Source organism: Amblyomma americanum, chromosome 3, assembly GCF_052857255.1.
Source record: "Amblyomma americanum isolate KBUSLIRL-KWMA chromosome 3, ASM5285725v1, whole genome shotgun sequence".
Lineage (NCBI taxonomy): Eukaryota > Metazoa > Arthropoda > Arachnida > Ixodida > Ixodidae > Amblyomma > Amblyomma americanum.
This window is the reverse complement of record NC_135499.1, coordinates 146,725,398-146,750,344: the sequence shown is the minus strand read 5'-3', so window position 1 is coordinate 146,750,344 and position 24,947 is coordinate 146,725,398. Positions and strand designations below refer to the sequence as shown.

Genomic DNA, 24,947 nt, shown 5'->3' with positions numbered 1-24,947 from the left:
TACTGGCTTGGCTTTCCTATTCGATTAGGTAGCCGGCCCGCTGGTAGAGAGGGGCTCCAGAATTCACCCGCCTTTCCTTTGGCGTGTTGGAGAACAGACAGAAAAACTTTATTCAGCAAGTGAGGTTTAGACCCAGCTGGGTTCCTGGGCCACTGCTCGGCCCCGCACTGCATCAAGTAGGTCATGCTGGGACATGACGTCGGCATCCCGAGTCAGCGCAGCAAGCTGCGATGTTGGGTCTGCAGACATAAGCAGGACCTCCCAGTCCTCCCAGCTCGAGATGGCGTGCTGTCCCCGCGGGGGAGGGTCAGCAGGGCAGCCGAAAAGGGTATGGGAGAGTGTGGCGGGGGGTCACCGCATAGGGAGCATGCAGGGGATGTGCCGCAATAGTGGGATAAAAGTTGAGGGGATGACAGAGAGCGGGTCTGGAGGCGTCTGAAGAGGATCTGTTGGGAGTGCGTAAGAGAGGGGTGGGGAGGAGGGTAAGTCCGACGGTCCAATAATAATAATAATAATAATAATAATAATTGGTTTTGGGGGAAAGGAAATGGCGCAGTATCTGTCTCATATATCTTTGGACACCTGAACCGCGCCGTAAGGGAAGGTATAAAGGAGGGAGTGAAAGAAGAAAGGAAGAATTAGGTACCGTAGTGGAGGGCTCCGGAATAATTTCGACCACCTGGGGATCTTTAACGTGCACTGACATCGCACAGCACACGGGCGCCTTAGCGTTTTTCCTGCATAAAAACGCAGCCGCCGCGGTCGGGTTCGAACCCTGGAACTCCGGATCAGTAGTCGAGCGCCGGTCCAAGACGCAGATATGAATTTTTACGAAGGCAGGAACCGCTTTCAAAGGGCTGTCTCACCGTTCACTACGCTTCCGCCGAGCTGATCGGTGTTTAACGCTTCACTGCCCGGGGGCTTCATCGATTTTTGGGTATTGATTTCAAAAAATGCCGGTACGGCGTTGTTCGCCATATAGTTTTGCATAAAGTTGCTTGTGTGATTCACTTCTAGCTCCGAATTAACCGTGCTATCCACATTGAATCTTGACACTTTAAGACAGTTACGGGCTATTTATTAATAAAATAACAATAGAAGGAAAAGATGTTGCTAGCCGCGGCATCTGCCATCAGAACCTGAAGCACCTGAGCTGCGACTAGTGGTAATAGAAGGACAGGGAGAGGGAAAGAAAGGGGGGAGCGATAATAAGAAATGATAGGGGGTATAGGAGTAATTTACGCTATGTACAAATACAGAATATGGAAATAACAGTTACAGAAAGCGTAATTTTTGTTGCGTGTGTTATTCGTTGTAATGATGCGTAAGGTATTAACATACATGGATCGCAAGTGGTATTCGCCCAAGGCTAGTAAATAATTTGATTGTTTCTTTTATTATGATGATTTGGTTTCGGTTTCATCACCGAACGATGACTGTGACGTTCAGTATAGGTCACGTGAGGCAAAAAAACTGCGGCATGATCGCTGCATCGTCGTTTAATTCACTGGCAGGTTTCATCGGTGTATAGTGAATTAAACGACAAAGCAGCGGTTATATCGCAGTTTCTCATGCCTCGCGTGACCTGTAATGAACTTTGACGTCACAGCCATCGTTCAGTAGTTGAAACCCAAACAGGATGACAGACAAAAAAAAGAATTATGAATTATTTGCCGGTCTTAGGCGAATACCACCACGTCTTGCTACTGATGTCTTCTGCGCCATCGCAAAGAAAACTCGCAACCGAAAATTTGATGCCTGTAAGCCATTAAACTAACCCTATAAAAGAAATTAACCTCTTGGGCGAAACGTAAGGTAGAAGAGGTGTAATAATTCAGGCTGGTCGTCTGGTCAGCGTCTAAACGATTTAGATATTTGCACTTCTCTCGAGAACTTCTACAGAGTGGTCTTGTCGCAGTCACGTGTACTTATCGGCGCAGGCCGCTCATACAGCCTAAAAACATATCGCTTCATGGTTGACACCCGTGCCGTTCTCTCCCACTTTGTTTTTATAGAAAAAAAAAGCATATTTCGTTTGGATGCCAGTGTTTTTTTTGCGTTTTTGTTTTCGGTAATCACTATTTTTGCTTCCTTATCCTTAATCGACCAGTGAGAAAAGTGCATAATTGTCTGACAAGCTCAGCGCACGCATGGTGCAAATGTTGTTGTTGTTGTTGTTGTTAGCCTATCAAAAGATGGCACATACCCACACTGGGGGATCGGCCAAGAATCGGGTGGCTATTCACCTGAACGCAGTTAACAAAAAGGAAAAGCACGTGGGAGCATAACACCGGTGAATTTTTCGTCATGAACAGAAAAGGGATGAGTGTTTTGATTTTAAAACTTTAAGAATAATAATAAAGAGAGTGATTAAATATTAATGATTTAGTCAAAATGTAATAATTGATAGAAAAGAAAAGGTTGAAACACTTAGCAAGGCAGTCGGTGAGATTCTATCAGGAAATTTTGAACAGCGGTGCAAACAGATCTGTGGCTGAACCCAAATGTGGTGGCGCCAAATGATAGCAAGAGCGGGCAAATGTACATGCGACGAGGTGCTCCACGTTCCTCGCTGTGCTATGTTTCTCTTTGCTACGCAAGCGCCACCTATCTCCTCGGCGTTTGTGCACAAGACTATAGGTCAGCCACAAGATCCCCGTTCGATTTAATGGTGGGGCAAAAGCGGCAGGGTTCCTCCATTTGTGAGTCCATTTCCACAACAGCGGCTGCGGCCGCCCAGTCCGTCGCACGCTCGCCACGCACATGTGTGTGTGTGTGTGTGTGTGTGTGTGTGTGTGTGTGTGTGTGTGTGTGTGTGTGTGTGTGTGTGTGTGTGTGTGTGTGTGTGTGTGTGTGTGTGTGTGTGTGTGTGTGTGTGTGTGTGTGTGTGTGTGTGTGTGTGTGTGTGTGTGTGTGTGTGTGTGTGTGTGTGTGTGTGTGTGTGTGTGTGTGTGTGTGTGTGTGTGTGTGTGTGTGTGTGTGTGTGTGTGTGTGTGTGTGTGTGTGTGTGTGTGTGTGTGTGTGTGTGTGTGTGTGTGTGTGTGTGTGTGTGTGTGTGTGTGTGTGTGTGTGTGTGTGTGTGTGTGTGTGTGTGTGTGTGTGTGTGTGTGTGTGTGTGTGTGTGTGTGTGTGTGTGTGTGTGTGTGTGTGTGTGTGTGTGTGTGTGTGTGTGTGTGTGTGTGTGTGTGTGTGTGTGTGTGTGTGTGTGTGTGTGTGTGTGTGTGTGTGTGTGTGTGTGTGTGTGTGTGTGTGTGTGTGTGTGTGTGTGTGTGTGTGTGTGTGTCGATGCAATCGATCCTCGTCTCCCATCACGTCAGCGGAATTGCGATTAATAACGGGTCGAGCGAGCGACGCCAGTCTTAACGGCAGGCAGTCCGAAAGTGGTCTTTCTCTCTCCCTCTTTCTCATTCCTTACCGTGTGTGGTGCACCCTGTCGTCGACGGCGAAAAGATGACAAGCCATGCCATTCCCATATTTCTCTTTGCGGACGAGAGCTGATGGAACGGACTGCCGCTGTCGATTAATTACCGTCTCATTTCGACACTGATGATCCACCGGACGGTCACCGAGAGAAGTAATGAAACAATGAACATGTCAGGTTGAGTCAATCGTTGTGCTGCTTTTGGGCCGCCTCGAAAGATTCAAGCTTGGTTGTTTCGTTGAAAGCCATTGCTACGCAGTATAGACCGATAACGTTGGCAACAGGCTGGTGCCCGTTTTGTTGGCGTTACGTAGCGTCGTTCGGCTGCCTTGCGCCAGGTTAGTCAACACGTGTCTCTCGCAGAGGCCGCTGCGAGCATCGAACGGGCTCTCTTCTCCCCATTTTCTCCCCATTTCGTCTTAGTCTCCCCATTTGTATCGCCATTTTTATCCCCATTTCGTCGGGACTGGCAGGGCGATTATCGGTTTTCCTGCGTTCGCTTCATTTCTCGCGCCCCTGGCGTGCTGCGTCTGAGATTGGGGCGGTGCAATCCGCGTCGCTCAGCGGAATGCCTTATCTGCCTCGGCATGGAGGGCGGGGAAGGGGGGGGGGGGGGGGGCGTCGAGAATATGGAGGCGAATTTTACAGCGTTGGAAAGTTTTCGCTGCCGTGATAACGAGATCCGGCTGGTTGAAGCACCGCCCTGCTCTGTAATCGCGAGTGGTGCCGCTTTTGTTTGAGCTCGTTAAGCTTTTTTTTGTTTTTTCTTGTTGCTATTTTTGTTGAAAAACTCTCCCGCTGCTACACTTTAACGCGAAAATGTGATTCTCGTGAACAGTATGCCCACACGAGATGGGTGGTGGATTCGCGGTTTCTAAACTGATTTAGGCCCATGAAACCGATAAAGCGAACAGAACTTTTCTGCATTCTTGTTATTGTTAGAGTTGTATTTTTAACATGTGATGCTTTTTTCTTGTTTTGGCAGTTGCCAGCTCTGTTCTCAATGTTGCCTTTTGTATTCTTTTTACGTCTCGCTATTCTGTGCTGGTGCTTTCTTTTTTATTCCGTTATGAGGAATTTTTTCAGCGAAACTTTTTGAATTTTTTGGCGCGCAAAAGTGAGGGCTTTCGTTGAAAGACTACTGAACTGTAATCTCGAGTGAACCCATGACCTTTGCATTTTTCGGTTCTTGGGTCTCGTTACTGAGGCCAGTCGAGTGGCGAATACGATACGGGCGACCTCTAGTGACGATTTCTTGCAATCTACGCATAATCCTTGCGTAATTTCATCTAGCTTTCTCAGTAATTTTCTTGATAAATTAAAATTTCAGTGCAGAGAAGCGCAAGTAATGTAACTCATTGTGAATAGAATGCCATTTTTTGTGCTGTGCCCTCGAGACAAAGCAAAAAAAAAAGCATTGTACGTTTAGTCTTTGTCAGTAACAGAGACTATGATATAAAATTTCTTCGCTTGAATCGCTAGATACGTAGCTTTCAGAGCTGGCTCGTCGACCGCCTTTGTATCATGCGGGCCCTGGCAACAGTGCAGCCTTAGTTCTTTCGCGAATTGAAACCTTGTACTGTCTCGCTTTGGAAAGGTACGAACTGTTTTTCATTATATTTTTGCCCTTTGTTCGAACGAACTAGACGTGAACTATCGCTATTGGCCTGGGACTCCAGGCAGAACAGAGAAATCCCGCGTTGAAAAGAAGCATCTTTGTTATATACATGTCTAGTTAAGTTCACTTATCTCCTGAGAGATCTTCCGTGCTTGTATTGTACATTTGTTGCTTTTAATTTGTTATGGCTGCTTTCTTTTTACTCTGTACACACGGAAAAATGCCCTTACATGGTGCCGGAAGCCGAACTTATGATATTCTTTTTTTTTTGTTCTCGTGAAAGTTTATTGTTATTGCTAATGTGCGTCAATTTTCTCCAAAGCTGTCGCGAAATCAGTTAAGAAGCGAAAAAAAATTACGAGTAGCTGCCTATACAATGATTTTTTTTAGGCACATTGAATCTGAAAAACTAGCTCACTGAGGGCTTATTGTAGGCACACACTACCGCAGTTTGTTTTCCATTTCTTGGTACAATTACATTTCCTGAAGTAAATCTGATGTACTGAGGAAGAATGGTGTGCACTTTTGAGCAAATATTTAAGAACCCTGTCTCCATTTTTTTTTTAGAGCTGGATGTGCAGCCTGCACGACGACGCTGTACTTGTTGTTTTCAGTTCATAGTCTTCAGAGTCTTCTGTTCAGAGCAATCAGTAACATCTCTCTTGGTTGGTACGCAGGGCGCAGTCTGAAACCTAAGGGGAACTGAATTGTGACTGTAGCTCTACCTTTATATTTATGTTCGAGAAGTCTTTATGATGTCTTGCTTGTTTCGCAGTCTTGGTTGGTTTTTAGGGAAAGGAAATGGCACAGTATCTGTATCACATGTCGGCGGACACCTGAACCGTGCCGTAAGGGAAGGGATAAATGAGGAAATGCAAGAAGAAAGGAAGAAAGAGGTGCCGTAGTGGACGGCTCCGGAATAACTTCGACCACCTGGGGATCTTTAACGTGCACTGACATCGCACAGCACACGGGCGCCTCAGCGTTTCGCCTCCATCGAAACACAGCCGCCGCGGTCGGGTTCGAACCCGGGAACTCCGGATCAGTAGCCGAGCGCCCTAACCACCGAGCCACCGCGGCGGGTTTCGTTTCGCAGTCTGCACTACATTCTCACGCCTCTGTCAACGCGGCTATGATGGGTAAATGCTAAAGCCACCGTGTGTTGCCTAAGCTGATTTATTTGTTGTTCGTTTTCCTTGTTTTACTTACTTTCTAGGTGCTAGTCATTTTTAACCTCTTCGGCAGTGTTACTGTTTGCTGAACCGCCATCGCATAAAGTCAATTTCTTGTTTGTGCGTGACATATATGCAAGCATCACTCAGACGAAAAATGATCCTGCGCAAGTTAAAACACAATAAGGTGTTCCTGGTGAGGAGTCTAGGCGCATGGCAGTTCCTGCATAGTTTCTTCGGACCGTCACTGGATCTATGGAGACAGAATTCGTGATATCACTCAGTTTTCAAGGTGTACACGCCTTGGGATATTCGCTCTGACGTTGTTCTAGGAGCGCATGTAGACTTTACAAACAGCGTTTCTGCGCATGAATTTCAGCTAGCTTGCATAAGGAAAGCCGCAATGGAGAGCCGAGCTAAAGAACACTCCATGACTGACCACTTCTTCTGATATGTCTAGAATAGAAGTGAACGAAGTTATTCAGACACCCCGTAACAGTTGCTACTTGGTGAGTAAAGGGTCCTGTTGCGACCCCCGGAGCATATAGCTCCTGTCAAAATAAGTTGATAGTCGAATCTCGTTATAACGAAACTATTTATAACAAAATAATGGATATAACGAATAAATGACGGTTCCCCTTGGAAGCCGGTGAACACGGGCTATAACGAAGCTACGGCTGTAACGAAGCAATCGCCGGAGCCCTTGAACTTCATTGTTACGAGGCTCAAGTGTAATAACTCTTGCAACATAATTATATCTGCCCATCTTGTGTGTATAAATCAACCGCCTGACAAGGTTTGTGCGCGCCGTCTTTTCTATTTGCGAGCAAGAACAGGCGTTCGGCCCGTGTGCCGTGAGAGCGCGGGCGCCGTCCGCGGTTCCCCAAAGCGGAACGGCTTCCCTCGGAAAGCTCCGCTCTTTCCCGTCGCAAAGGCGTATCCACCGCCGCCTAAGCCGACAGCGCCTAAATTATTGGGGTATATGGAGCCAGGTATAGTGATGCATTTATTTTAGATTTATTTATGTCTTTATACATACATATATGCGTACGCGCTGGTATATATTCGCTGAAGAAAGCCCCGAGACCCCTTGGGAGAACTGGTTTTGTAGTATAGCGGGCCCGCGGGAAGAGGCAGTCGGTCTTCGTCAAAGTAACGGTGCTCAGAAGGAAAGCTGTAAAAAAAAGAGAGGAGGAAGAAAGGGAGGAAGGATCAAAGGGTTGCAACAGCAGTGCAAGAGTGTCCTCTCTGGGGAGGATATTTCTTGGAGTCACACCGTTAGCGTTCCAGCTAGGAGGGCTAGCGAGATGTACGCTATCGCAAGATGGAGTACCGGCTGATGGGGAGAAAGAGATTTTAAAAAATCAGGTGTATGGGGAAGGCCATAATGGTGCCACATTTTCTCTCTTATTTTTTTTTATTCGCACCCGCTATTGTGCGAACGCATCGATCGCTGCGGAGGTGACGCGCGCTATACGCGAGTCAAATTAGGGAAGACGCGACGCGGCTTATAAACGCGTTTCCTCTTTTTTGTTGATGGCTTTTTTGTTTTAGTTTTCTCGCTGTTTGCGTCGCTATGCGAGGTGACTTTTCTGTTTATTTATAGTTTAAATATCTGAGCGCATTGCATTCGCTGTTAGGAAAGAAATGTGGATCACGTAAGGCTTCGAGCGCAGTGTGTCGTCTATAGTGACCCCGCCGCGCCGTTCTGTTCCGTTCCATCGCTGTTTCCACAAGCCATGAGCATGACAACCGCCTGCGCTCAGTGTCACTGAGGGGGTTGTTGAGGTTATTCTCTGAGCTTCAACAGCACATTCGTGGTAGGGAATAAGTTGGACGCCTTAAAATGGTTTAGTTTCGCGGAGACATCTGTATTAGAGACTTTCTCCGGCGTCGGCAATCTACATTATCACTTAACCGAAGGCGCTGTGTCGTGGAGTTTGTGCTCTCGTGACGTTGGTAGGGGGCGAGGGGAGGCGGCGTCACTTTTTTCGCGCCATAAAATGTGGAAAAGTGTGGAAGTGCTTCCCCCCCCCCCCCCCCCTTTTTTTTTTCTGGCACTGCGCTATAGCGTTTGAGATGAGCTGTGTACCGTATTAGGAGGCCAACTGTCCTATACTTTGAGGACGAGATCGTATTACACTTCGGCCGCTATAAGGGCGAAAAATAGCTGTCAGCGACGGGACTAAGTCTACACTATGCATGCTTGCGACGGAAGGTGTCCCCCTTAGACGCTGTACGAGGCATACGTGAGGGATACTAGGGTGCACAAGATACACTCTAACCACGAACACGCCTGTGTGGGAGTAAAAAGGGATTAAACTGTCATTCAGCGCACTCCCTTTCATGAAAAAGACTGCACTAGAGGACAGCTTGCTCTCTCTCTTTACTCCTTTCCGTTTAGAGTGCAGTATACGGGAGTGCCTGCGAGGTAGTTTCGAACGTGATTACTGAAAATGTTGGTGTGCGTCGTGTTAGCTTCGCCTGCAGTGCTTTCGCGGGTGAGATCGGTTGCCGAAATGCAGCCAGTTCTGTACCTTCACTACCTGCGTGAAAGAGAGACTCGGTATAGGCGAGAAGCCCTGTGGGACTGACTTAGTCCAGACAGTCTATGTCTCACTATATCACGCCACGAGACTGACCGACTGACGTTGCTGCGAGGAAGTAGGAAAAGACCACGGGCCTGCCTACTGGCTCAAGCCGAGCCACGCTCGCTGCCACGTGCTGAAAGTAGGAGACTTAAAGGATAGGAGGGAGAAAGCGGGGTATTCGACGGCTTTCAGAGCCAGCGCCTTGCTTCGCATATCGAACGTAGCTCGATGGTTCGAATTAAATCGCAGTGCCATTACGTCGCCTCGAAGTTCTACATTGTGCTGTTCCATTAAGCGTGAAAGTGAGTACTGTTCCACTCAGGCGAGGTTTGTGTACTCAAGATGGAAGCGAACATATTTGCGAGTGCAAACAGGCGTAACGAATGCGTATGGGGCTCTACGTAATCCAAATGCTGACACGGGCAAAGAGCGAGCATTGTATACTGGCTGATATTTTTGTAGCGCGATCGATTGTTTCTTTTGCCTGCTAATCCATTGTGCACACCGGTGCGGGTGTAGCGTGCGAGTGTTGTAAGCTAGAAGTAGCGCTTACATTAACACTGCTGTTCTTATTTATTTTTTTTCCTGTAGAAAATTTCTGGTTTTCTATTAGAGCTATCTTCGAGGCGTCCGCTCGCCAGTGTGTATGAAAAAGTGAGACGCGACGAGAAAAGAAGCCTATTCTGACGACTGCCTTATATATATGACGTGCGAAGCTCTCAACTCATCGCCTGTATGTAAGGACGACTAAAGCTTCAACATCTGCTGACGTGTGCATACATAGCGGCTTCATTTTCCGGGCGTTCATTTTTTTCTCGTGTACACAACCTTTCCACATTGCCGCGTTTGCTCAAGGTGGTGTGAATTCTAAACTATGCCAGTAATCTTTGCCGCAGCTTTGAGGTTCTCGACACAAGCAGCATTCGGGTAGTCTCGTCAAGTCTCGTCTCGCTCGTAGGCTTCACGCGGGACCTAACTTTACATAACGAGCGCTTTATAGTTTTGTTTTTCACGTGCGCAAAGAAATGCATTCTGGTCTTCGTTGAGGGGCGAGTCCGGTATTTTGCCGATATTTCCACCCTAGCGTGAAGGCATTCTTGAAAGCTGGGCCGGCGCTGGAAACAGGCGGCATATGATGTGAGCACAGCATCTGACAGCGTAGGAGAACCCCGTGGCTTAGGTATACTCCCCAATACTCTTTTGTGTGCTACCTGGATATTGTGTTGTTTATCGCGAGCGCCTCTGTGTTTGGGTAAATAGAGCTATGTAAGCTCTGTTATCGCTGTTGTTATCGTTGGCATAGTTTATATTTGTGTATATGCAGTAAAGAACAACGATCGCCCATCGGCGAGACGAATAGCAAAATGAACGTGCGTTTGGGCTGTTTGTTTTGGCCGCATCTTCCGCTCAATGTGGCGAGAGATCGCAGTAGTTCGGTCATCTTTGCCAATCATGATTTTTGTTTTAAGTCATCTGTGGCGCACAGTTCAGCCTTTAATGGAAGCGAAACGTCGCCCGAAGTGGCGTCATTTGGTATAAAATTCTTCGTCGCTTGATAATTGGATTTAAATCTCCCGCCACATAGTAATCGAGCAAGGTCGAGCTTACTGCGGATATGTGGGAAAGGTACGGCTAAAACAAGCTCCTCTACGATGTGTATCTGTGTTGATTTGCAGCAGCTTTAGTCAAGCTGATGTTAAGTGAGTTGCTTCGTCTTTGACCCCCTCCACCCTTCGCGTTCCGCTCCGCGCGTCGGTCATCTTGGTGTTCACTTCTGTGTTGTCACGTGACGGAGCTCCATTGTTTCGGTATCGCGCCATGTCAGTGCCCAGCCTGTCTGTGGTGACAACCTCGCGTTTCTGTCGCGCTGTGCGCCCATCATTCGTTCTCGTAGAGCAAGTGGCTGCTACGCGGCGCTGTGTGCTCAGTTTCGACTGTGGTGGCGTTCGCGTCAGCTTCCCTCCTCTTTTTCGTGAGTGTGCACCCATACTCGCACTGAAACGTGGAAAGAAACTCATACACACACACTGTCGCCGCTTTAGCTGGCGAACAAGTATAAATCCTTTGTACTCTCGTCGTGGTCATTATGCCTGGACGTTGAACGACAATAAATGTCTGTTTTTTTTTCTACATTGTTTTGGCTCGTTCTTTCTTCCTGCTGGATCGCAGGCATGAACTGTGCGTTTGTGTTACATCGAATAACGCCGGTGGTGTGACGGGAATTAATCGCACATTATGCAAGTAAAGGTGGGTACGCACGAGCCGCCAAGTCGTTGGCTTGGGCGGTACAGACTCGGCCCGCAGGTACGGGTTGCGTAATGACCATACGCAGTGGCCATCGGCGGCGCATCAAAAACCCACTATCGTCACTACATCTACATAACAGGACCCCGCTGGGCCTTTCTGTGTTGGATTTTCCAGCAGCTCTGTAGCGCCGGACCTGACACGCAGCATTGTTTTTTTTTTCTCTGCCCGCATAGGTCTTATTACATCTAGTTATTTGGAGTGTAACAAAGTTATATGACCTGATCTAAAGTGATGTATCTACAGCATAAGCGGTGCTTAAGAATGGAACTGCCTTTTTTTTTCAGTGAGGAATTTATTTCATAGAAAAGCATGTAAAACCGCGAAAAGGTATTGCTTCCCACGAAATAACCTCATAAATCGCAGCGAGAGTCTTTTTCAGAATGGAAGCCTCTTGACTGGCTTTACTGCACGGTCGCCTGCGATTCCTGCATGTGTGGCGGATCTGGGCCAGGTTCCGGATGTCGGGTTGAATCTTTGTTAACCGGGACGTGTAAAAAACTCGACAGCAAGTACCAGAAAGTTTAACTGAATGGATCGGCATAGTGCAGAGCAGAGGTCATTGTCAAGTCTATGTTGGCCCGACAAGGCCCTCATGCAACAAGAAATCGGTTTGTATACTTACAGGACTACGGTGGAGCACTTGTCCAGCTATCTGAGGTCACAATAGCTGCATTTGTACTGGGAGTCATGTTACACTCGAGCGGTGTTCCTTCCGGAGGTCCATATGTTTAGAATTCGTGAGACGACGATTTGAATGTGAGCTGACTGCCCAGCGAATCGTGCCCAGCGAACTAGCCCATCAAACTGCCTTGTTGATTAACTTCGTTATTATCTTCTAGAAAGGATAATGCAAGTTTTTTCGTGTTGTTGTTGTCGCTGTTTCAGCACGCATGTTGCGGATGTAGGCGTCTAGGCTGCTAAATAAAGCACAAGCCTTCCTTGATCGTACACCCCCCTAAAAAGTATATGGCCCAAGGGTTTTGCTTGTGAGGCCTGCAGCCTGCCTCGCTATGCATCGTCAGCGAACGTAATCTCTCGAAAGAGGAGTGGCTTCGCGTCCTCAATCCTCCCAAGCTTTGTACTGCTAGATATGCCAGGGAGCCCCGCTAAACAGCTTAGCAGCAAACCCTATGGGCTGTATACTTTTGACGGAGGCTGTACGCGTATGGTCTCTTTTGACGGAGTCTTTAGGGCATAGCACTGCCACCATGCGGACTGAATGGCGCGTCTCGAAAGCGTTCCCGTCGACCAGACGAAGTCGATCATTAGTCTTCCCTGCGGCTGGTACATAATAGGCCCCCAGTGAAAACACCGAGCCGTTATTAGTCTCGGCAGAAAGGAGACATCACCGTGAAAGCAAGTTCGGAAAGCAAACATTCGCGCAGAGCTCAGAAGTTTCACCGAGATTAACGGTCTTGCCCATGTTATTAGGCTAACGACGTGCACGAGTGCCCAGAGAAGTTTCTGAAACACGGAAGCCACCTGAAACCTTAAGTGGAGACGCGGCTTTCAAATCGCGAAAATTTACCAAAAATTCGGGTTTTAAGATGTCAAAGTATCTACGCGACGCACTTGAGTTCTATGCTGTTACGAAGTCTCTTTGCTGGACAGACCGGGAAGTACACAAAAAAAATTAGGGCCGATCAGTTGGGTTGATGCGAAGGAAATGCCATAGTATTCTTCTTTCACTCGCCGTCTATTCAGATCCTGATTCGATTCCAATTCTGATTCTGGTTCTCTTCTTATTTCACTGCTACTCATAATCGCTTCCAGCGACGCGGAGAAGCGATTGTGGAGAATAGCTCCCGCAAGCCTCATTTTTGCACAGGTAGTTCATCAGGAGGCCGCTTATTTTGCGCATGGGCCTGTTGTCAGAGTGATGTTCTGTCAATCGTTTTTGTTCATGGTAACTTGCACAGACTTGCTGGGAACAACGCAATGCGGCACGATGACGGTAAGTAGGATGGCTTTTGAAGAAAGAACAAGCTCGAAATAGAATGTCGTGAGGTCATAATTGCGTCAACATGTATTGCAATCCTAAGACTGCGTGAGATGATTTCTAACGGATGCAGGCCCGATTTCTGTTTGTCACGGATGTGTTATGTGAAGAAATGAAAGTGGTGTTGAGACAGCTTCTGTGAACTGGAAGATGAATTGGGCTTTTGATGCAGCAGGGAATCCAGTGTCCAGCAGAGCACCGCTGTTGCTTCGTTTCAGGTTACTGCACAACGCGAACACTTTTTAGGCGTTCGAACCTGCCTTCTTCGGACCTCTGACGAAACAAAAACAGTGTAAAGTGGTAACAATCAATTAATAGTATACGCCACTTCGGCTAGGCAATCTTCGGAAATATTGTACTGGCAGTACGTTGTAGCGTCCGAATCCTATAGATGCCCTTTGGGCAAGTGATGTTTCTAGAGTGGTTCTGTGTACCTGCACCGTTAAAGGGCCGTTGAAATGATTTTGATGGTCATATTCTAGCGCAGCAGATCGGTTGGGGTAATCTTTGTGGGTAGTCGAGTGAGATTTGAAAGCCCTGTGTAGAACCTAAATTTTACCAATAACTTTTCAAAATTGCTGCTCGCAGTAACGCGAAACTGATTAGGGGGACACATCACCGCGCGTTCTTAGCCGCCCCTGCTCCGATGACAGTGGGCAATCTGGGCGGGTTTTCTCACTGGGCGTGCATAGGTGGCGTGGGCGGGACGGGGTTAGATCGAGGGCGGAGAGGTGCAGTCCCTACCTGCTTTCTATAGGAGTTGATGAGGGTGTGGAGGAGCGTCATTTTTAATCGCCGCCATCTTCGGTGTTAATGAAGCTAGCTTCAAAATGTTTGCGGTGGGGTGACGAGGGATGGAATATCGATCGCTAGTGCTCTTTTCATAACCTCAGTAAGTATCGTTTTATGGTCCCTTTAATAGCACTCACCGCCAAAGCCGTCGGTGCGAAGTTCAAGCATCACGCCAGAGCAAGTGTTGTAAGCTCCTCTCCTATAAAAAGCAGAGCCCGTCTCCCTCTATCGCATTGTCTGGTCATGCGCCAGTATTACAGAGAGTTTTTGCATAGCGTTGACGTACTAACGTTGACGTATCCAGGGTTACCGGACGCCAGCTGCGCAGTGCAACCACCTGGCCCAGCCCCTGCCACTGCGTGTGGGCAATCCGGCAATCCAGTATACGACTGTGCTAGTACGTCACTATTGTAATGAAAGCTTCTATTAGCACTTGCTTTTGCGTACATACACAAAAATGCCGCGAGCAATCCAGTTCAGCAACGGATGCCGTGCTGGTTTATGGGCTTCACCGACAGTCTAGAAAACCAACCTGGGGAAACAGGAGGAAAAAAAAATCTGTGGAAGGCAATTTACATTTACATTACTGAGCTTCTATTCATTCGGCTTTGATTTATTTCAAGGCTATACCGCTTCGTTTTCCGCAGCGTAAGTTCTAGGAAGTTGCGGAGTTCTCAAAAGTGCAGAATAAAGGCGGCCCGAAAACCGGTTACTAGTACTATACACGCTGAATCCAATCGCTCTTAATCCATCGTTCCGCAGGAAGTAAATGTTTACAGAACTCCTGTGACAACACTCGAAATGAAGTTTCACGCTCACTCATCCCGTTGGGCTTGCATTGCCTGCACGGTAGAAAATTTCGGTTACCGCGGACAGAGAATCACGTTTCCCCTGTTATATAGAGTTAGGACAAGCGCAGAAGCTGCAGTGCTGTAGGGGAGCGACCAAAAAAACCCAATTAAAGCGTAGTTCGTGGCGCTCGTTAATCTGCCCGCGCGCGCGGGATACTAAAACAACAGCCTCGAGTATCACTGCCTTCATTAATTATCACCGTCTTCATTAACAGCACAACGGACGCGTGGCTTTCGATGGTAATTTAACCACGCGCCAAGCTGAGGCGAGAACTTGTTTCCCTGCCACCAGGGCGCAGTTTCTTCTTGGTGCGGGTCCTGCATGTGCGCAAGCTGTTTACATAAGGTCGTCTTTCAAGTTCTTTGTTCAGGTTCCGTGCTTTTTTCTTGTGTGTGTATGCGTGTGTGGGCTGCTCATTATGTTAGAGTGCCTCAATCCTTTGCCCCATTGTTTGCAGCGCATGCCCCCTCCTGGCGCGTTAATTTATCACGCAGCGCGCGCTTACTGTTACCGCCCTGCGCGCATATTCATAGACTCCCTGAAAATGGCGACTCGCCCTCGGTATTAGCTACCTCCGTCATGAAATGCTTCGCTTTTAAGTTGGGCTGAAGTTTTTTTTTTTTTTGCGTTTCCTCTGTGCCCTGCAACGGCATGAAACTTTGATTCTTGGCGTGATGGATGCGTCTTTAGGACGGAGCGTTATAACGAAGCCGATTACAAAATTACGTACTAAAGAAATAAAAAAAGAATTGAGCAATTAAGTACAGGAAGAAAATTCAATCGAAAAAGTGTAATATCTCGAAGGACAAGATTCAATGTTTTGGTACATTTTAAAGCGTGGGGACGGAAATAGAATTAAATATTGAAAGGTACAATCTATAGGGACACGTGTGTGTGTGCGTGTGTGTGCGTGTGTGTGTGTTTAGTGACGTATAGACAAGCGTAATGTTTGTAAACAAAGGTGGCGCTGCGGGCGGCAGCGACGCCTACACTGCATCAAGCGACGCTGCCTTCGAAACCAACTGGTGTATGCGAATATTTCAAACTTTATTACTAAGGTTTCGGCCGGGGTCCGGCCTTCGTCAGAGTCTATATATTCGTTCGTATATATATATATATATATATATATATATATATATATATATATATATATATATATATATATATATATATATATATATATATATATATATATATATATATATATATACAGCCTGCCACAAAGCAGTCTTCAGACAGACACACAATGGCTAAATTCCGGGAATGGCCACTATAAGTGCCAGCGCACTAAAAAGACCACGGTGGCACTCGCTAGCATTCGTGCTTTACTGAAGGCAAGGGACCATTCGACCGGCATTTTCTGGAAGTGGGTTCTAGTGGAGCAAAAAGTGTCGAACATGCAGGAACGACGGCGTTGGCTAAGCGTTGGACAAGCTTCTGGCTGCAGAATAAACGCGACGTTTGTGGCTGCATGTTGTACCTGGGCTAGATTTTGAACGATGAGGCGAGCTTGTGCTGATGAAAACCATTCCTAACCTAATGTGGGGGAAGCATACATCCTTCCATTCGTCCGCCCATTTATCCGTCCGTCCGTCCTTCCACTGGCCCCTAGCGAGGCGCTGGAGAAAGGCAGGTAGTGACAGCAGATCCGGAAGACGAGAGTGAAATAACTAGATGAATAAGAATGGGAGGGAGCGCATTTGGCATGTTCTCTCAGATCGTGAAGGGCAGTCTACCAATGTCCTTCAAGATACAAGCATACAACAGCTGTATCTTACCGCTACATACCTATGGGAGAGAAGCGTGGAGGACAACTAAATAGTGTTCAACTTAAGGACAACGCAGCAAGTTATGGAAAAGAAAAAGATAGCCGTTACTTTAAGAGACAAGATACGGGCAGAGTGGGTCAGGGAACAAACATGGGTTAATGACATCCTAGTCGAAATAAAGAGGAAGAAATAGGCTTGGGCACGGCATGTAATGCAAAGGCAGGGTAACCGATGGTCCTTAAGGATAACGGACTGGATATTAAGAGGAGGGCAGCGTAGCAGGGGGCGGCAGAAAGTTAGGTGGGCGGACGAGATTAAGAAGTTTGCAGGCATAGGGTGGACGCAGCTGACGCAGGACAGGGTTAATTGGACAGACATGGTAGAGACGTTTGTCCTGCAGGGGACATAGCTAGGCTGATGACGATGATATATTTACCACGTAGTTGCTTTCTCGACAGGCATTGCTCTGTGAGCAACTGTATGGCAATGAAAGAATATTTTTTTTCCCTTGACGCTTGCAGTGCCAAGTCCGTCATGATTCTACGCTAGAAACGTAAGCAATAACATATAATTAAGCCTCCTGAGGCCATTTAGCATCAAATTGGTAATTATTCTGCACGCAAGAACCACGCAATACTGGGCGGCTGCAGGGGGACGGTCGATGTTTCCTGACCCGACGGTTTTACTTTTGGGACGCATGCGCCGCTCGATAAGATGGCAACAAATGAACAAGCGGCATTGTCTCTCTGGAACAGCTGGTGAACTATGCCCACTGCGACCCGGGAATAAATCAAGATCACCTGCCCAGATTTGCCTCATAATTCGCCTTTTCCATCCCGAAGAGTGCGCATTGAAAAAAAAAAAAACTAGCACTGGTGTCATTTTCTTCCCTCTTAAGCGAATTTTTTTTCGGGTCCACTCACTCTACATGCTTCTTCCCATCCGCATAGGAAGTTAGCGGTCTAATATGTTCTCTAGCTTTCGTTGTTTAGCTGGTTCCGTAATGAAGTATGCCAGCGAAACGGGCTAATATAGACTGCCGCATGTTATTTTACAGCTGTCCCGCGCCACAGGTCTGGGCGAAGCGTTTAGAAAGGGAGCGAGCCAACACGCGCCCTAAGGCGCATGACGAAAACTATTCTGAGATGCGAGCGCACGCCCCGCGGCGGCTCAGTGGTTAGGGCGCTCGGCTACTGATCCGGAGTTCCCGGGTTCGAACCCGGCCGCGGCGGCCGCGTTTCGGTGGAGGCGAAACGCAAAAGGCGCCCGTGTGCTGTGCGATGTCAGTTCACGTTAAAGATCCCCAGGTGGTCGAAATTTATTCCGGAGACCTCCACTACAGCACCTATTTCTCTCTTAACGCTGTCGCTTCATGCCCTTAGGGGGGAGCTTTAGTGTCTTCTCCAGTTTTAGTGTGCTAGCACTAAAGTCCCCACTCACCGATTTCGCCGATCGCTGTCTGTAGCTTGCTTAACCTTGAATACCGAACCTCGATCCAAAACCTAAGTGAAAGACGAAGTGCTGCGTCATTTTGGTTATTGCTGGTATACAGACGTTGTTGCGGAACACCCAAACGCTCCTATAGCTGCGAAACAATACGTACACTGCAGAAAAGAGCAACAGCGACTCCGAAAGGAAATAAGGAAATAAACATAACAACGAAAGGAATATGTGTGCTGCTGAAATCTTAGCTCACGGACGGACACACCGTTGCTCGATGATGTGGCGACCTCTGATGTTAAATGAGGAGAAGGAATGCTTTGCCCAATCATGTGCGGTCTCTTTTGAAGTAGTCGAAGAAGTTCATCGACTCGGTTCGAACTAAATGACGCGCCTTTGAAAGCATTCCTCCGGTGCTCGTTCGTTAATCTTCGTGCCCATCAGTAATATAGGCATTTGAGTCAGGGTGCCTTTATCTGCTCGGCATTGAGAACGTGAACGAATGATTGAAAAGCACGCATTGAAACTCGCCGTACAGAAGTTTCCTTCAGTTCGGCTGCGGTAATCTAAGATGATGACGCTTGAGAAAAGAATTCTGCAATGAAGCATCTCCACTTTTTTTTTTAAAAAAGCACAAGACCATAGAATTTGTACGACCAGTCAATACCCTCCACGAAGAAGCGGCTTTTTATTTTCTCAGTCCCCTGGTTTTGAATAAATTGTGTTTTTAAACAAAGCCTAATGGGAGGTAAGAAAATTTTTTTATCGACAGAAACCGTTCTTGGGCAAGTTGGCTCATGGCAGTAGTAGACAGATGGGTTGCGCATATGTGATGTTCACAAGAAAGAAGACGGGACAGACGCAAACTAACAACTGGGGTTTATTCGAGAAACAAACATTTATACATATGCTAGTCTTAGCGCTACTAAGGCGCTTTCCACTGGCGTTAAGCGCGATGTCAGTGCAACCCGCCTCCACCTTCTCCTCCTTCCTTGAACTTACCAACCTTCGGTTACAGCGACTGCAATACTACTGCGACGCTAAACCCAGGGAACGGGCCTTCAACAGCTGTTGCTGTAACAGAAGTATTAGTACGGCATTGAAGTTCGTGGATGGGGAAGGGGGGGGGGGTGATTTTACGGGGGGGTTGATTTTACGCCTGCTGGCACAAATCGAATATGCCGAATAGTGTCGGAACGAGTAAAAGTAAGCGGGTAGAGTAAAGCAACTGCTAGCAGTTGCTTCCGTGTACGCTGACAAAGATTCAAGCGCTAGTTAAGCACCGAATTCAAGCTTAGTTCATATTCTCACAAGCAGTCGAGAAAATTGAGCTCGCGGACGAGCAGCCAATTTATATCAAGATTACAAAAATCTCTTGCCTATGTCTTGAGATGCTATTTCTTAACAATTATCACTACTGTAGACTTTTCTTTCCTATTACAAAAGCATGGGCTTACTAATTATGGCAGTAGACAAGTCTTTTTTCTGCATTGTTAGTTTGGAACTAGCTTTCTACTGACATCAAACGTTCGGCATGTTTGAGTATTTTTAAGCATAAACTACATTCAAATATAATTACCTTACCGGATTGTTTTCGCTGATATTTCGCAAGCCATGTTATTCAGGCCTTGTTTTCGTTATTTCTGTTTATAATGATTTTTCTGTCCTTCCACTGCGAACTGCTGTTTTTGTTTTCTTGATAGCATTTGATTCTTATAACTACCGATAGGAGGTCCAGATAAAGCCTTCGTGCTCTGGGACCTCCTTCTGTATATTCATTGATGTACAGTTTATATCACCGAATAAAAGTCCTCCTCTTCTTCTTCTTCTTGATATGTTTGAAATGGAGGCACTACAAAATGTTTTAAAATATGGGCAATGAAGACAAGGCTGGGAGACTTGTTGCTCCTTTGCGGAGTACGATGGCTCAGCTATCCAGGAAGAAAATCATAAGTAAATTTTGGTGCAAGTCGCGCCATCTGTGCAATCTTAAAAACTCGTGCGTTGAACACAGTACGCGTTATAATATTCAGATTACCACAAACAAAGGATCATGTTTCAGCCGCTATTTTTAGAGTCGACGCATCAGGTAGGACCGAGACGCTCGTTAATCTGTGTACAGACAATACAAAGCCAGTGGGCGCGGGCATCACTGCCTTCGTTAATTACTGCTGCCTTAATTAGCAGCAAGGTCGACTCAGAGCTTACGCTCATAATACGTAACCATTGGCCTTGTTCACGCACAAACTTGTTTTTTTTTTTTGCTAGCAAGGCGAAGCATTTTTTTTTCAAAGTCAGCGTGCGTTCTGTGGGCCATGGTTTAAACACGCTTGCAGTATGTTTTTTCACTGCACCACGACCCTGTGCGCGCTATGTTGTTGTGTCCCAACCCTTTGCCCTTTGTCTGGCCCGGCCGGTCGTTGCGTTAATTAATCGCGCCCCTTGCTCTCATTCTTACCTCCCAGCGCGCATATTCATAAACTGGCGCAATGAATATCGCCTTCCAACACAGCCGCGGTGCTGCCACTAGCATCGCTTTATTTCGCGTCGCATTCACGTATTGCGATATGCTTCGTTGCGTTTTCTGTGTAGGTGCCGGGGAACCTGCGGCTGTCAGCAGTTTTGCTTCTTGCTTGGCTCGGGCAGTGGCCTGGGTATGCCATATGACAAAGGCTTCCTCCATACTTTCCGTACTTGAAAAGAACAGCGCTTGCATACAAAGGCGGTAATTTGTTCAGAATGTCGCCTTCAGTAGGCTTTGCGCAACTTGAAATGAGCGCGAAGTAATGACTTTCTTTATGCTTTCGTTTCATGCCATGAGCCTGAGTTTGCTAACTGAGAAAAGAAGGAATGCTGCACTCTGGGCACGCGCTGTTATCTTTTCGCGCGCTTGGCTCTCGATCTGTCATTAGGAACTCTGACCTGCACAGGCGGCGAAGTAAAGACATCTCGAATCTCCCTAACTGTTTTCGGTTTATTTCGCCGACTTAAAAACGCGTTGTCACGGTCAGGTCACCACGTTGATGCCCAACGTGGGGCTGTGCAGTTGGCCTCGGTAGCAGCGCCGTGTTGGTGTTGTAGAAACCTTGAGGGTGTAACGAGGATCGACTCGAAACATTTAGACAGCTTTTATTTGAGGCATGCGTTAGTCCAACCTCTTATCGATCAAGCAAACACTTTGAAAATGGCGTGTTACTAAGCACGCAGTAGGAGGGAAGAAACTAATGCAGGAAATTTTAGCCCTGACGACTTCTCTCCAGTCAAATTTTCTCAAGTTTCCCTGAAATTGCACTTCGGTGAAAATATGCGACCTGGCTTCTCTTCTACAGTGGAACCTCTTTATAAGTTATAACGAAATAATGCATACAGCGAAGGAATGACGATTCCCCTTGGAAGCTCAAGGTCAACACTGGTTATAACGAAGATACGGTATAACGGCGTAATTGCCGTGCCCCTCCAACTTTGTTATAACGAGGCTGAACTTACAATAATAAACTGAGAGGCGTGGATTGGATAGAGCGCTGACACAAATTGCCCCCCCCCCCTTCATTTTTCGTGTAACGTTCACTGCAATAGCACTTCATGATGACCTGATAGGGAAGGCATAAAAAAAAGGAAAAAGATCTTACGTTTGCGCTCCCTATTATGAGCTCAACCCGCCGTGTAGAACCGTGCTATTTAACAGTGCTACTTAGCATGCTGAATGCTCACGGCAGATCAGTCTATAGCCATTGCATGTGACAATTCCGACAAATTGAAAGTCTGCTTCGAGCTTTAGGCAATACATAGCGAAATATGGCAGTGTAATCAAACAAGTACAAACAGAGAAACGACATATAGAACGGACGCTGAAACCTGTACTAACATTAATTTCGGGACAAGAGCGAGGATATACGTACCAAAAGTCACAGACGCGTGACAAGAAACAACAAGCATATATCGTGACAAGAAACAACAAGCATATATAAAAAGAATCGATAGAAGTAAAGTTGGCCGATAGATGCCTTGAATACTACCGCCACTACCACTAAGGAGCTCATTCTGTATGAACAAATAATAAAAATAGACTAAATTGATTCAACTGATAGAAATACAAAAACAACAAAATTATATCGAGTTAGTAATATCACCATTCATTCGTTTATTGTTTTTTCATTATTATACAGAAAAAAAAGGTGTAAATACCTGTATGAAATGTGACTTCAGTCACCTTTTAGACGACTGTCGATATCTTAGCCCATTACTTTTCATGCCTTGGATATCAACAATTATTAACTATAACTAACTCGTACCACCTTGCACTTGGTGCATATGCATTCTGTCCTCTGAAGCCGTTGCGCCGCCACTAGTCAACCACTACACCCCTCACCACGCACCACCAAATCACCTGGACCCCAGGCCACGAAGGAATGGTGGGAAATGAGAGGGCACATGCTCTAGCTCGAGGAATCATCAACCGAGCGGGGCCACAAACCGTGCTCGCTTTTACCCCTCTACCTTCTGGGTATAACGAACGCCTCGAGTTTCAGCGTCTTCAAAGGAGACACTTCCCTCCACCTCATAGGAAATTTGACACCCCAGGTGCCGTCTCTCGGCGGCAGATAAAGACGAACGCATTTCCAAACCTCCATAGACTACATATCATGCACCCAACATTATACTCCGACACCTGTCCCTGGTGCTAGGCCCACCCTACACTCTTCCACACTTCGTGGGGATGTGGGGCCAAACCAAACTCTCTACAGACGGAAAACACGCCTTTTGAGCGGTGGGAGGCGCTGCTCACCAGCGATAACCTGGAGGACCAACGGGCCCGCATACAGCAGATCTGAAGGGCAGCTCAAGCCAGTGGAGCCCTGGAATGAGGGCCCCACCCATAAGCTCGCCCAACTCCCCTTCACTAAGTTTTTCTTCTTTTTCTTCTTCTTCTTCTTCTTCTTCTTCTTCTTCTTCTTCTTCTTCTTCTTCTTCTTCTTCTTCTTCTTCTTCTTCTTCTTCTTCTTCTTCTTCTTCTTCTTCTTCTTCTTCTTCTTCTTCTTCTTCTTCTTCTTCTTCTTCTTCTTCTTCTTCTTCTTCTTCTTCTTCTTCTTCTTCAGCTCATTTTTCCCCTTTCTCTTATTAATTTGTACCTGGCTTCTTAGCCCGCTTATTCCTGTTTTCATCCATTTGTTTAATGCAGTATATTTATTTTCTTGGACGAATTCCCCGCCCCCTTCCCCCTGCAATGCCCGCATGGGTCCTCAGGGTATTGAAATAAATAAAATAAACAAATATACCTAAACATTTAAAAACTGATTTCGTTTATTGTTCCATTGGTCAGCGTAGTAATAGCGGCCTGAATGGCCATGGCCAATTCTTAGTAACTGCTGTATATTTTTTTTATGTTGTGTCGTACTATAAGACGGGGACGACGACAGTACCGTAAACATTATAAAAACAGCTACCGGTGCAAAATGTTTTGAGAGATCTGGCAAGTGCCGTGTGCCGAGTTCGAATTCATAACGGTGCGGTATTCGCCTCATACGGAGGCACGAAGTCGTCGTAAGGCCACAAGAACGGGACTCGTCGTGCATTCACAGGTGGCGGAAAAAAAAAAAAGAAACAGCAGCGGCCTTTATTTCGTGTGTGTTTTGCTCCGCATATTCGTGTCCACTATATACCGTCTTATTTGCACAGGACTTTCCTGGTTCTTTGGGGGCAATCTCCCGCTTGTCCTGCGTACTCTTGCGCAGTCCTGATAGTGGACACTGATCACATAATCCCACAGCGATAAAACAAAGCTTGCAAATTAAGTAGCGTTTTTATTTAAGTAGCGCAGCTCTTCTTGCTTGTTTTATCTTTTTTTTTCTCGTACAGACAATTAAGACGTCTCGTTTGTATAAGCGGGCACGAAGCTTCGCGTGCGTGACAGCAATTGAACGCAGCCTGGCGCAAGTAATGCCAAATGCTGATCTGTCGTTTCGAACTTTTTTTTTTATTCTCCCGAACAACGCGCAGTTTCTCGGCGACTTTGTCTACTCAAACGTCCGTGTGTTTGTTTGCAAGTCAAAGAGGTGTCGTCTGTTATTTACGTATGCGGTATCCAATCCTCGACAACTCTAAAGCAAAGGCGCTCCGAAAGGGGCACTTGTTCGCACAGCTTGCAATTTCGGTCAGTGTGTTCGCCTCTCAAACCGAGATTATTGGACAGCGTGAGGAGGAGAAGGCGCTGGTATAAGAGCGCCTCTCCGTTCGCTTGTTCCATCGCCAGGAAACACTCGCTCGGTTTGCGGCAATGGCGGCGCTGGTTGCGTTCACCTTTTCTGCCGCGACTTTCCTGACTCTCAGCGGCGCGCTGGGACAGAAGGTGATACTCATGGAAAACTTCGACCCCGCGCAGGTGAGCATCAAGTCGCGTGTCGTATCAGAAAGCGGAGGGTGTGAAACAATTAAGTTAGAAATGAGGAGGGTTACACGACGATGTATGGAGAAAGCCCCAGTGTGTTTTTTTGTTAAAACAGCTTTCTTTCGTGCACTTAACTGTTGCGTTCACAGCCTATTCGCCATCAGTGTTACCAACGGCTTTCAAGTTACCACTCAGGCTATGAGGGACGCCGTAGTGGAGGGCTCCGGATAATGTCGACCACCTGGAGTTCTTCAACGAGCACTGACATCGCACAGTACACGGGCCTCTAGCATTTCGCCTCCATCGAAGTGCCGATCGAACCCGCGAGCTCAAAGCTCTTTTCTTCCGTCTTTCTTTAGAGGATGTGCATTTTGGAAGAGCATTTGCCTATTTCACCGCCTCACTGTAATGAAGTGGCGAAACGACTAAGCGACACTTTAAGGGTTTGATGGGTTTCTTGCGAAGAACTTGACAGACGTTTTAAATCGTTTTAAACAAGTTGCGTTCTGAACTAGTGTAGGTCGTCTGCAGTGCCCGAGCGTGTGTTGAGTGGCGGCACAGCGGTCCTGGGTAAGAGTGGGTTGGGTCGAGGCATGCACGC

At 46.9% G+C, this 24,947-nt stretch overlaps 1 protein-coding gene across 1 annotated transcript in view; it reads left to right on the top strand.

Annotated features, from left to right (window-relative positions):
• LOC144125129 (uncharacterized) overlaps positions 1 to 24,947 on the top strand; it is a 47,904-nt gene that overhangs the window by 7,162 nt on the left and 15,795 nt on the right. The window lies entirely within an intron of this gene.